A 13105-nucleotide genomic window follows, 5' to 3' on the forward strand; every position below is an offset into this window, starting at 1 on the left:
TTCCAATGATTCCTTGTTGTTGTCTCCCTTGATGCCGCAAAAGAACATGTGGCCTAATGAGGCGCTATTCTCCTAAATCGGAATGTATGGATGCTTTTAAAAGACATCATATAATTTTCTATTAAAATAGCGTTGAGTTTTAAACTAGCGCCTTCTTTTTTCAGGAAGTGTTCTGTATCTCTACTTGGTTTGTTTATTACAGCTAACTTGACATACTGTAGGTGGACTCAATGCAATTGAAAGGCATCATTTATTGTTGGCCAAGCAAAAACAATTAAACATGCATGGTGTTGAACATGAGTTTCCAGCAACCTTAGCAAAAACTCATTTATTCGGCATATATACGCTAGCCCAGTGAAACATACGTTAGTGAAATTATATAGCATGAGGGAACACCCTCATCCCCATCCCTCATTCCACCCCAAGAGACAGTTTCGATAAATATAATTATTCAAATTTAAAGTGTTGTAATATTAGGGTGGACTGTATCAATCCATAGAATACATGGAGTTAACGCTCAGAGAGATATTTTATCATCTTCTACAATATTCAAAGTTGAACAGCAAAACTATCTATTAATCATTTTAATGCATTGTTTGAAGATTTTTCAACAAAGTGTGATGTCGACCTCTGTTTGTGCACGTCGGTGATCAAAAATGGATATTGTAGAATGTCACTGACTTCTGGTTGCCGTTGCAATCTACAAGTCAATGAGTTTACATTTTGATGAACAATGAAAACTTTGACTGAATGTTAATTGGCACCAGATATAGCCAATACGTAATGGACACTTTTGTGGAAACAAGCTTGATACCTTATTTATACCTTATTTATAAAAAACTGAAGAATTAATATTATGTATGAATCAAGTGGTAGATATTATACGGACAAGTTTCATTTCTTGTTCATTTCCTATTATGCCATTTGGGTTTGAAGTGTACGACAGGTTATCTTCGCTTTGAGTACTCCAGAACTCACACTGTAAAAATTACTTCCAGTCACACTATTATATCTGGTTGAGTGTCCCTAATTATTTTACCATGTAGTGCTATTTTTTCAAATAAATTGCTAGGAAAGTCGAAATTACACTTCTTTTCCAATAAACAACAGAAGACGCGAAAGTGTTATGCATTGTACTCAACGGATAATACCTCGCGATAATATGATGGGTAGATAGGTTGTTATGTTAAATCGCGTATGGTTTCAATCAGGGAGTTGTCCATAATAACTCCCTGTTTCAATCATGTACAAGTATTATGCGGATTGGTAAAAGCAGGGAGTTGTAACAACTTCCTGGTAAAAGTCTCGCTTTCAAAGCAACGAAAAGTGCAGATTTCAATTAATCATTGAGTGACAATTCTTAATCATAACCTATGCAGTACACTGTGATGATGTAATGGCAGTGGAACCCTAGACAGAGGTAAGTTCCCACAAAACTAATTTATCCTTGGAAAATAGTTTTGGGATTGTTGTTTCATGAAAAACGAACTCAATAATGGGCTTTGCGAAATGCAATTATGATCAGCCCGTTCCGAATCTGGTCTTACACCCGTAAGAAGAATGCCGATAACATTACACATTCACCTGCTTTATAATTCACGACCGTATTGCGCCCCAACTATCACCATGTCTAAATGTATATACAATCTGCCCTGACAAATTTCCCATATCCGCAATACACCAGTTTAGTAAATAAAGGTCAAAACATATGAACGACCTATGTGTCCTAATACAATAGCTTACAAATTGTTGTGTAAAACGCTCTATTGGACTTAAGCAGGTAACTCATGATTCCATTCGGTTGACAACGTGTTTACCACCACGATCACAAGTCTTGATTATGATCTAAAAAGAATAAGCAAGGACATTAAATGATAAATCAAAGTCATTAAAGTTCCTTTCACCTATTATATAGGTCAATGAATATCATCGTCTTTAATTTCAAAAGATTTAAAAAAATACAAATTTTCGATTGAGAAGCTCCTTAGAGAGGGAGTTGTCACCTTCCAAATGAAAGTCTAAACCTATTAAATTGTTTTCTTCATAACACTCGTTGTCAATGAAGAAAATGAGCTAAATGAAGGAAACAACATCGATAAGATAAATCACAAGACAATAAAACACTCATGCGTTAAATTTTCAGGATAAATATTTACTCCCTTACACAGTAAGAACTTCCAGATGACGTGTAAGAACCAGTGGTAGATGCATTCTGGGATACATTCGTGGAGGTAACACCGTACTCTGAAGATATCAAACCAGCGTACCATCACATGGTCTTATTATAAGTTGTCTTTGGACACAGTAACATACACTGTAGGATTTCAGAAAGAAATTTGTTTCTGACCAGCTTCAGTAAGCTCTCAAAGTCATTGCAAGAAAACAGTTGCTTAAATTTGAAGACTGTAGGGCTCTTCAAAGAGATGGTTTAGAAAAAAAGTGGTTAGCGTTCAGAAATCAGTTATCGCTAATAGTATGGAATGAGATGTCCAAAATCATATAATTGCTATGGTCCATAGGACAAACACATATAATATAAAGGTATCGAGGTAAAAACAGAGTATCAAAGTAAGTGCTAACACGTCACATACGACCGTCCAGTCTTGGTACATTTTCTTACTATGCAGTGAAACGACAAGATTTATACATGTCGCTCATGTATGTATGGTAATTTGTTTGCTTCCAATATGGCGAAACAATGTAACACTTCAGTGTGGAATTGATTGCTTTGATTTTTTACGTAACACTGATACATTGACTCATCAAGAAATGTCCGATCTAATAAAGGTACAAAATAGAACATGATTTGATATCCGACGAAGAGCATACATATAGTTTGAATATAAATAGCCACGTGAGCAACCGTTCTCTCTCACATATCATTCCTTTTCAAATAGGTGTGTGATTAATGGACAGGTGGTTGGGTGCAGTGTGAAGGGTGGAGTGTGAAACACATTTTTAACTCGGCGATTTTATAATCTTGTCGGTAAATCAAAATTTACCCTGGTGCTTGCTGAAGCCCCCCCCCCCCCCGGTCCCGCCGTCCCTGCATCCTGATTGTAAGCTTGACAAAGACGGAGTACGGAATTTAATTTAATTTAATAAGTGATAATTCCAACAAGGCCAATTTTGCAGACATCAACAGTACTTTGATATTCAATTCGAAGATCACGAACACGCTAACAATCATCACCTTGGTCTACACTTTCCTCCTAATGTTACGTTGAAATACGAGAGGTCTCGATAACTAATTTTTAACGAGACACAAGCCTGGGTTTGTTTCCGTAAGGAACACAGACAAATTGACGAGTCTAGAGATTTTAAATGAGAACGTAAACTATATTGAACAATGGATTTCGAACCAACAACAAGAAGTGGTAATTACAAATATATAGAAAGTTAGTCACAAACTTAACAAGATAGGATACACTTTAAAACACGCTGGTCTCTTCCAACGGCGATATCCCTTAGCGGCCACGACCTTGATGACGACGATTCTCGGTCCGTTGTACCGCGAAATTCACTGGTCCTCGACGAAGTTTCTCGCGATCCCAGAAACAGCAGTCACCTTCTTTCCGGCGATGCTCCAAAATAGAAGACGAACTTCCAGCCACAATAGAGTGAAGCACAAGTCGAACTTCTCGCCGACTAAATATTACCAGAGTCAGTCCAAAATCAGCTTTATAGCCACTAACTCCTGGCGTAACGAACTTCCTCAACGGAGACAGAAATTCTTCACCTTCTCCGAAATAAAGACTGAAAAACTGTACTTTCACAGCAAAGTCCTCTTCAAACTTCTGAATGGAAGTGAAGAATCAATCTTGTTATCGATATCTCAATCCCTCAGAAAGTACTGGTAGTTGAGCACTGACGATATATAGTAGAATGGTATAATATGTGTCGTCGCTTGTATTCGTTCAGAAACTGAGAAACTCTCCGATCTGGGAGGGCTTTTATATACGATTCGCCATGTCAAGAATCCTCCAGATCTTTCTCGATACACCTGACCCAGTTTCTCTATTCTTGGAAGTCCTTTGAATATCTAGCGAACGTTCCAGAGAATCCACGAAGATTGCACAGCTTACACGCGATTTCACGTAAAGCGACGTTAACCCGAGACCAGCGTGTCATCATAAGGAATATACCAGAACAATCGTGTATTATAACATTCTGACACGGTAACCCGACCTAATTTCTCAAATACTGATTTATCACGTAGGCAATTTTAAATACTTTCTATCATATAACATTATGTTCCTCACTAGCAGTAACTAGCGTTAGGTTACAATGGGCCCTCGTAACACTAATCAGACATTTTAAATTTTTACAATTGTTGTACGACTAACACGAATACTCAATTAACACTCTCAGATTCTTCCTCTCCCTAGGTTACATTCATGATATGTCGAACAGGTTCGACACACCTAAGAAACTATCGATATAGCGACCACATAAAAGAATGCATGAAATGATCTCTACTTCAACATTTGGTCAATATAGTTTACAACGAGGGCATTTGCATCGTCTGCCAATGCGTTTGGCACTCAAACATCATACGAAGACAGTTTACAATTTCGTAACCACGTTTCTAGTTTTTGATGTCACATAATTCTTGAACATCTGATGATATACATCCTAATTTATGTCTTTTCTTTTGGCCAGTAACTCAACACCCCCGGGAGTTGCTATCCTGGATGAAGCAAGTCAAATGTAACGTCATGGGTAGCCATTCCTGTATGTCTACGATATGTAATCACATTTCAGAGAGTGTAAATTGTGTCTAGTCTTAACGAAGCGTTCACGAATTTAACAATTTTACAGCGGACATAGACATCTTGTAGAAATCAATCTCTGGGAAGTTCTGTCCCTCTCTATTCATTTATTTTTGTTATCGCCAATTGTGTACAATGGTGAAGGAAGTCTCCTACAAAGTCTTAAAAAGATTTAACAAGGTAGGAGACTCCATTACAAGACTCTAGGAGACAAGGTAGGAGATTCCATCTTTGTGTCACATTGAATGTTGAGCTTCGACCCATTGGCTAAATACAACATGTCTTCTTGTTCTGCTACGTGTAAGAACAGTTGTAGTGTATTGCCCAGTAGTGATACATTCTGCTTCCGTATGTGTTACTAGCTTACTACAGAACTACCGTGTAATTCATCCATCACTTCAAACTTTGATAGACGTGAAGCGACAACCTTAATATCCTCCCGGTTGAATTCCAAAGTGACAAGCATACTGATCAAGACGGCTTCGCGACTACATTCATGATTATACCAGTTCAGATATACTTGACCTCTAGTAGCCTGCTTCCCAGTGAATATAGCGGACGTAATGACTTTTACTTCAGTTCCTAAATTGATGTTAACCATGTTCTCTTATAGGCTCATTGGTATCTTTCTCATTACTGTTTTCGTTTGCAAAGCTCAAGTTATGGATGGAGGTAAGTTGACACTTTGTTCCCTTTTTCCTTTTGAATATTATTTGTAGAACTGGAATATTTAACAGCGGATGTGTTTATGTTGTCATGTATTCTCCTTGTGGCTAATATCATGTATAGCATTATATTCCCCTTGTTAGAGAATCGTGATACACACCTGACGATGCAAGGAGACTGGGGTTGAAAGCGGATCAGTAAGTTCGTTATTTGGGTTTTTTTTTTTTCGTGCCCAGGTTCTTTCTTGGGTGACTTTTCTTAAAAAGTATCTCCTTGTTCTGTGACAATGAGTCTATATTGCTAATGGTTTTAAAAGCCATTTTGTTTTCTTGAATTTGTTTATATGAGTTCTGCAGATACTGTGGACCGTTGATGAATTTTGAGCTCACTACAATTAATACATTTATACTCAATCTGACGCCTTTCTCTCGGAAGTAGGAGACTTGTCACGTTTACATTTCCTTAGCTTTGGTGGTCACAACGGTTCCCCGTTTGAGTCAGTTAAAGTCACATGACTTTGGCCTAATGTAATATCAAAGGGGTTTGTCTGACTCAGAATGAGTAACTTACATGTTTCAATGCTTGAGATATGAGATGTAGGTTTTCGCTGTATTATTCTGTTGACTTCTGATAACTCATGACCTCAGATAAGATTGATAAAGTCCCTAAAACGATAACATGATTGAAAAAGGGTTTTCGGTGGGGTTGTACAGTATAACACAGTACTTTATCTTAGCAAGCGCCGTAGAAACGTGGTTATGATAGCAAAGACAATATCGCACTGCACTTTACTTGACAATACGTCACCACGTTGATGCCTTAAATTGTTTAGATAGGATATGTTGCGTACCATCTAATTTCATCAATGGGCTACCATTGTTCCATCTGATTTCATCAATGGGCAACCATTTTTTCCACAAGGAAGTTACAAATGTGTGACATTTGATCATGGCATGACAGGTGCGATCAATAACCAGTGTTTCCATTTTTCAGAAATGAAATTCCCCGAATTGCGCCACTGCATATTCTGAAATCGGGTGACTATTTCCCAAATTAGACTGATTTCAACGGTTGTTAGCCCTGATCACTGTAGAGTATATTCGAACCCGACCCGTAACCCTAAACCCTAACTCTAACCCTTGTTAGTCCCATTAATATTTTCCGATATTGTTGTATTTCGGGGAATTGCCTTCTAAGTGGGAACACTGTCACGAACCTAATTTATACAATAGATCTTTGTACTTATTACTAGGGATAAACTATACCCCATTGCCAAAAAAAAGGACCAACAGTATATGCACTTCGTAGTTTTCATTCCTGCATTAATAGAACGAAAACGTACGAAAAGCATTCCTCTGCTAAATGTACTAAAATCTTGTGAATATCACTTTTGAATAGTGCTAACCCAAAATTGCTCCCGAAAAATTGCACCCTTACACAATAATAGAACGACATGTAACTTGTTTACGACCGACGTACCACAAAGAAACGTTAAAGAACAGAAATCGGAATCTGCTCCAACTATAGGTCATTCTCACAAGTAGTATTCCACACGCAAACTATTGAAAAGTTTAAAATTTCAAATCTGCAAGTAGTACTTTTAGAGAGAATGACAATGAACTACATAGTAAGCATGAATAACAGAAAAGTGTGTGAGAGTCTGGCTCGCAACAATGACCAATCATTAAATTGTATATGTTAAGTAGTGCAGTATTTGATACAGTCCTGTAATGTCAACCTGTACTATGCCTTCTTCATTCGTATAGATATTCGCATCGTGTCAGATAATCCTCGCGAGGGACACGTAGAAGTTTTCTTAGAGAATGAGTGGGGGACTATTTCCACAATCGACTTTGATGAGGTTACAACCACGGTGATCTGCAGAAAACTAGGATTTCACGGTCTGGCAGAATCGATTCAATACACAGAGTATCTTTGACTCCTCAGTTCACCGGAATGGAACATTAAATGTCCTGAGGGGGCAGAGTCAATCCTTGACTGTGACAGAAGTAAAAGGGGGAGCATTGACATATACTCGTCCTACTCGCTCCAGCTTACTATCTGTAACCATGATAATGACCTTGGGGTCATCTGTAAAAGTGAGTCTACATGCATGAGCGTCTGAATGAAGAATGCTCTGGGAATACTTCAGAGGATCATTACCGTATTGAAGTTAGTATGAACAAAATCTTACATGATAACATTATCTCCTTTAATGTATAACTATAACTATAACTATATATATATATATATATATATATATATATATATATATATATATATATATATATATATATATATATATATATATATATATATATATATTTATATATATATTTATATATTTATATATATATATATATATATATATATATATTTATATTAACACTGGAATTATTACCTTCTTTACCGCTTTCGAACCTCTGGCCATACAATCAGCGTCCATAGCCCTATTGGTAAGGGTGTCCTCGTACACAGCGGAAGGCCCGGGTTCAAATCCCTGTGGAGGCTGGGAGTTTTTTCACTGTTCTTGATTTTCCAACTCATTACGACTTTCATTTTCATATATTTTCATATATATATATATATATATATATATATATATATATATATATATATTTCGCAGACTCCATTTCGTATGTTCGAATGCTTAAGTGAAAAGAAGAATTGTATAGCAAATGCGTTCTTTTCTTCTTTGTCAGAATGTCAATTAAAACATCGAAATTTATTTTTTATAATAATGCGTAGATGTTTTCTTTGCATTTTTCGTTTAGAATTAGAGGAAGGTCTCCCCTTGTGGATGTATTTAGTCTTCGATGTGACTTTATCCTTGCTCCTATTTGTCTTCATACTCGTGTTTGCTTATTTGGCCTACTACTTCGCTAAGCGAGTAAAGACGACTCCGTCCACCAAACTACCCCCTGACTCCAAATCCAACCCTACTTACGAGACCTATGTCACCCCAATCGAAACCACACAGGTAAGATAGGAATTTCTTTTCTTTACAAAATGGTGATTTGTGTGAAGAAACAAAAAGGAGTGTGTCAATCTTAAGCTAATTTCCGCTCCTAAAAAGATTAATTATTCGACTGTATTCCACTTTCCGTCAGCTTCGCTTATTCTTAACTCAGACAAAAGGATCAGTGCAATTTACAGTGCAATTATTGATGGATGGATGCATGCATGGCCGGCGATCACGGGGGTGGGTGGGGAGGACGGGGGGGGGACATGTCTTCCCAATAGTTTAGGTGGGGATATAATATCTAATATCCCCCCAATTTTAAATTTTGGTGGTATAGTTTTTATGTGTGGCTATAAATAGAAAATAATGCGTGAGATTATTTATCCAAATCCTATTTGGCGGTGGCTAAAACTTCATCCAACACATGCTGCATGAGGTAAATGACTCTTCGTGGTCGTTTCTGTGATTTCATGATTATTATCATAATGTCTGTACATCTCTTGTGTATGAGTGTAAGTACGTACAATCATATATATGATCCACATTGATATGGGTTCACTGGGTTTCCATTTGGCTTGTTTCCTACAAGATTTCTATCTGCAGGCGCGTAGCCAAGGGGGAAGGGGTGGGCGAAGGGGGAGACCCCCCTCGAGCATATTTTTTATGATATCGAAGTTTTATATTAGCCGTTATAAGAGGTTTTAATATTTGTACACCAATAAATTAACTGTGTCTGAATTTTCGAAAATTCCGTGACCAACATTCTTCATCATACCTCCCTCTAATTTTTGACCGGTTTGTTAGGGGTTGAAGGGGATTTTCGATATTGGTTGTCCATAGATGAAATTTTGTGCAACATTATGGGTATGTTTTGAAGTGATTTTATTATTCAAATTCTGAACAAATAATGGGTTTACAACTTTGAAAAGTGGGGCTGACGGGTATTGTGGACCGTTACGTAGTATTACCTACAAAAGCAATGATTCACATGAGATGCGATGAGGTCGAACATGATGTGTGACTGGTGACAATCTTGAAAAGGGTTATGAATGAAAAAACTAATGGCAAAAACTTGGTTCTCAGGCAAAATTGTACATCTGTTGGTCATTTTCAAGCCCGAGAAGTGCCATTTCCGGTGATTAGGGGGCTATCAAAACCAGAAATGTTCTTGTACGCTGCGCGCCAACCAAATGTGGCGCTCCGCTTTGATAGTAATTCGCGCCCCCGGGTAACAAAATCAAATAGCATTCCATCCCCAACATTCATTTGGACAACTACCGGTTTCATGTCTACTAAACATACATGATTCATTCAATGCTAGTAACTCACACAGTTAATGAACGGAGGAAGTGGGGGTAGGTGACAAGGTTCATCCCTTTCCCTCGGCCCAATTCAAATCGTTCTGGCAAACAATTACATTTGCACACTTTGGAGAATAAAAAGCATATTTGCTGTCATCGGTTTGCAAACAAACTCTTTCCCCCAGTTCAACCAATACCAAGCCCTTCCCACTGCCCCCACTTTTCTCCTCCACAAATGTCTCCCAAAATGATTTGACCAAATTTGGACGAAATGATATTGCATGACCGGCATCAGATCTGGTCTTTGTTTGCCTTTGTAAGGCCTTCTGAGCCTCCTTGTTAAATGACGTCATTCAGTCAAGGGTTCAGATATAGAATAAGGTGACCATAGTTTTTTCCAGGAGATCAGGGGACATGTGGACATCAAGGGTTAGTACCTACACTGTACTTTGAATAAAAGTCATTATGATGGTCACCCAGTGTTTTGGTTGTCCCAGGTTCCAAAAATGCCGAAGGTTAATTACAAGCTATGAAATTAGTCAACGATCTGGGTTGCCTATCTTTTGCTGTGAGTCACGCATGAAATTTATGTATGTAGCCTAGTTGTAAACAGTTACTGCGCTCAACCTAAGTTCTAGTTGTCTCTAGGAATAGGCAGCCAGACAGGCAAACTTGAACTAATTCAGGGCATTTTCCAAATTTCATGAATATTCCAGGGAAGGCACATAAACAAGGAGACAATTCCGGGGTACCTATTAATCCGGGAACGGCATATGAAATATGGGGACTGTCGCGGAAAATCGGGGATGTCTGGTCATATAGGTCATTAAAACGTTCTTAAGCTTTCACAAACTGACCAAAACGTTTTTAACCATGTAGAAAAAGTGCAGACTACCGTAACCCCGACTACCGTAAGAACAATGGACTGCAAACTTTGATTGACCTTTGCCGATGACGCTTTACGGTCAAAAGTCAGAGATCAAAGGTCATTAAAACCAAAAAATGGGTTTATATTTGTTTAGACACAACTGTACCATAATTAATCACGAAAACTAACTGATTCCGTCTAAGTTATCACACTTTTAATTTCTACATCGTATTACATTTCAAAGGTCAGTGGAGTTTCAAAGCTTACAAAAAACCCACTGTGTAGCAGCAAATATGACCTAAAACTGTAAAGGTCATGTTCTTCAAACTTGGTTGGTGTATGCTTGTAAATATGACATCGTGATGACATTGTACAGCCTTTGGTCAAAGTAATGACAACCGACTAAAATTCGTAGATGAAACCTGCAACTCCCTGGATCGCATCATTGTTAATGTTTATATTTTAAAGTTAATCACAATATTTCTTCTTATTATTTTTTAGCATGACTACTCCGAGTATGCCTTGGTAGAAGGAAAAGCATCGGAGGAAGCAGAAGTCATCAAGATGGCGATTGTAGAAGATAAAGAGGGTTCTACCTACGCTAATTGTACATAAAAACAAACCAAAATGGCGGACTACAAGTAAAACGTATTTTGTTCTATCATATCTAGTTGGAATAGATCTAGTCCATGTACTACATAGGTTTAATATATAATGCGTATATGTTGCGTTGGGTTGTTATTTTGATCATTACATGTTAGATTAACACATAATATATAGGCACATATAATCAACCATACAGACACCTTAATATGACACTTATGTATGCGCTAAGGATATAATCATCCGGGTTTGTTTTTTTCGATGATGCAGTTTTCACCTATATAATCTAGCTTAAACAGAAGAAGTTTTATTTCCTTCGAATTTCATGTCAGGTATATAGTTTTATCGCCTTTGCCGAAACCTTTGAGCAGTTAGTGTGAACACTTATATTTTATATAGTAAATTCCATTTTGTAAGCCTATTCTAAACAATAATTCATGACTAAAAAATGTCATTTCTGGTTTTCATGGACTTTACATAAAAATCCACACATTTAAAGGTTAAATGTTTTCAGACTGTTCGTAGGCTCTACATTAATGTCAATGTTTATACGCAAAGGGTGAACACGTCTCTCTCCTTAACTATTGCACAACGTACAGGACGAACAGTATGCAATTCACCGTGTATGTTAAACATAAATCATAGTGACCTCCAAAGTATAGATTAACTCTATTATCACCCAACTGACGGTATAGAATCTTGCGCATATTATTCGGTACTATACTTCACTTAAATCATTTCGCGTTTGTTTGTACGAAATTATCTCCCACGACGTAAGTTTAAAACATATAAAGGGGGATGGCCATTGACTCGTTCAACCGGACTCCCATGTCAGGTGGGGGAAGGGGTCCTCCCAGAAGCCCCCACCCTCTACCAAAAAAAGAAGGCATTTTAGACGTCATATTTGGCTGTTCATTAGGTCTATACGTGTGTTTTGTGTGTGGAAAGGGTCGTGAAAGTGTTTTTTTTTTATAGCTTGCTAAGTGTCAGTCGCATTTGAATATGACCTACGACCGCATTAAATAAGCCTATGGTCAACACTATTTGCCTAAAGCTGAGGATCCTAAAGAGGCGGCGAAACTTGCAATTGGCCATCTTCAGTATTTAGTAGTACACTGATTCAATTATCAGCAGAATATGAGTGCATGAAAGCCACTTGATGGCATTTGATAACCACTATAGTTCCTTGTTTTAATGGAGGGGAAGTAAAACCTATAGTTCCTTGTTTTAATGGAGGGGAAGTAAAACCTATAGTTCCTTGTTTTAATAGAGGGGAAGTAAAATCTGTTATCTTCAGATTGTGGTATTTACGTTCGCCGTGTTGTATCAAGAGTGTTGTTCAGGTGTTCCTTTTCTCGGTTTTCTAACACGACAGCTTTATGGTTTGTTACTTTTATCTATGATCACTGACTTTTGTAAAAGCCAGCCTTTCTTTATAGTTTATCTTCCAAAAAACAAGAGCGTATTTTAAACTAATTAATATCTATAAAAGGCACTTTCTTGGGGTGTACGAGTATTGATCATGCAATTAACAAATCTCGAATTTTCAAATGTATCGATATTGTCTTTGTTATTTAGAATCAAACCTGCAGACTAACGGTACACCGTATAATCAAAACAAGGAACTGATTGGTTATAGGGTGTTAATATGAATTTAATTACCATTTACTACAATCAACTCAAAAAGCTACTGGTGTCAAAATATCCTTTCGTGCGAGTGTATTGACCGTTTAAGTTTAACTTCTGAGATTTCAAATTAAGGTGCTCTAATTTGAATAACAATCATGTAAGAATTTTCTGCCTGAAGCATATATTGTACTGCCTAGCATGGTTTTGGTAGAGCTGTACAAAATATATATATATATGGGTAAATATATGGGAAAATAAGGCAAAATTGCAGTTTTACAGTTTTTGTTAAGCTACTTACAATACA

At 37.3% G+C, this 13105-nt stretch overlaps 1 protein-coding gene and 1 long non-coding RNA gene across 5 annotated transcripts in view; both read left to right on the forward strand.

Annotated features, from left to right (window-relative positions):
• LOC139978582 (uncharacterized) overlaps positions 1–13105 on the forward strand; it is an 84495-nt gene that overhangs the window by 19309 nt on the left and 52081 nt on the right. The window lies entirely within an intron of this gene.
• LOC139978593 (uncharacterized) lies at positions 1394–12647 on the forward strand. Its single transcript, XR_011796980.1, has 4 exons — positions 1394–5444; positions 7205–7610; positions 8213–8418; positions 11071–12647. It is a non-coding gene; the product is annotated as an uncharacterized lncRNA (long non-coding RNA).

Source organism: Apostichopus japonicus, chromosome 13, assembly GCF_037975245.1.
Source record: "Apostichopus japonicus isolate 1M-3 chromosome 13, ASM3797524v1, whole genome shotgun sequence".
In the NCBI taxonomy this organism is placed as follows: Eukaryota; Metazoa; Echinodermata; class Holothuroidea; order Aspidochirotida; family Stichopodidae; genus Apostichopus; species Apostichopus japonicus.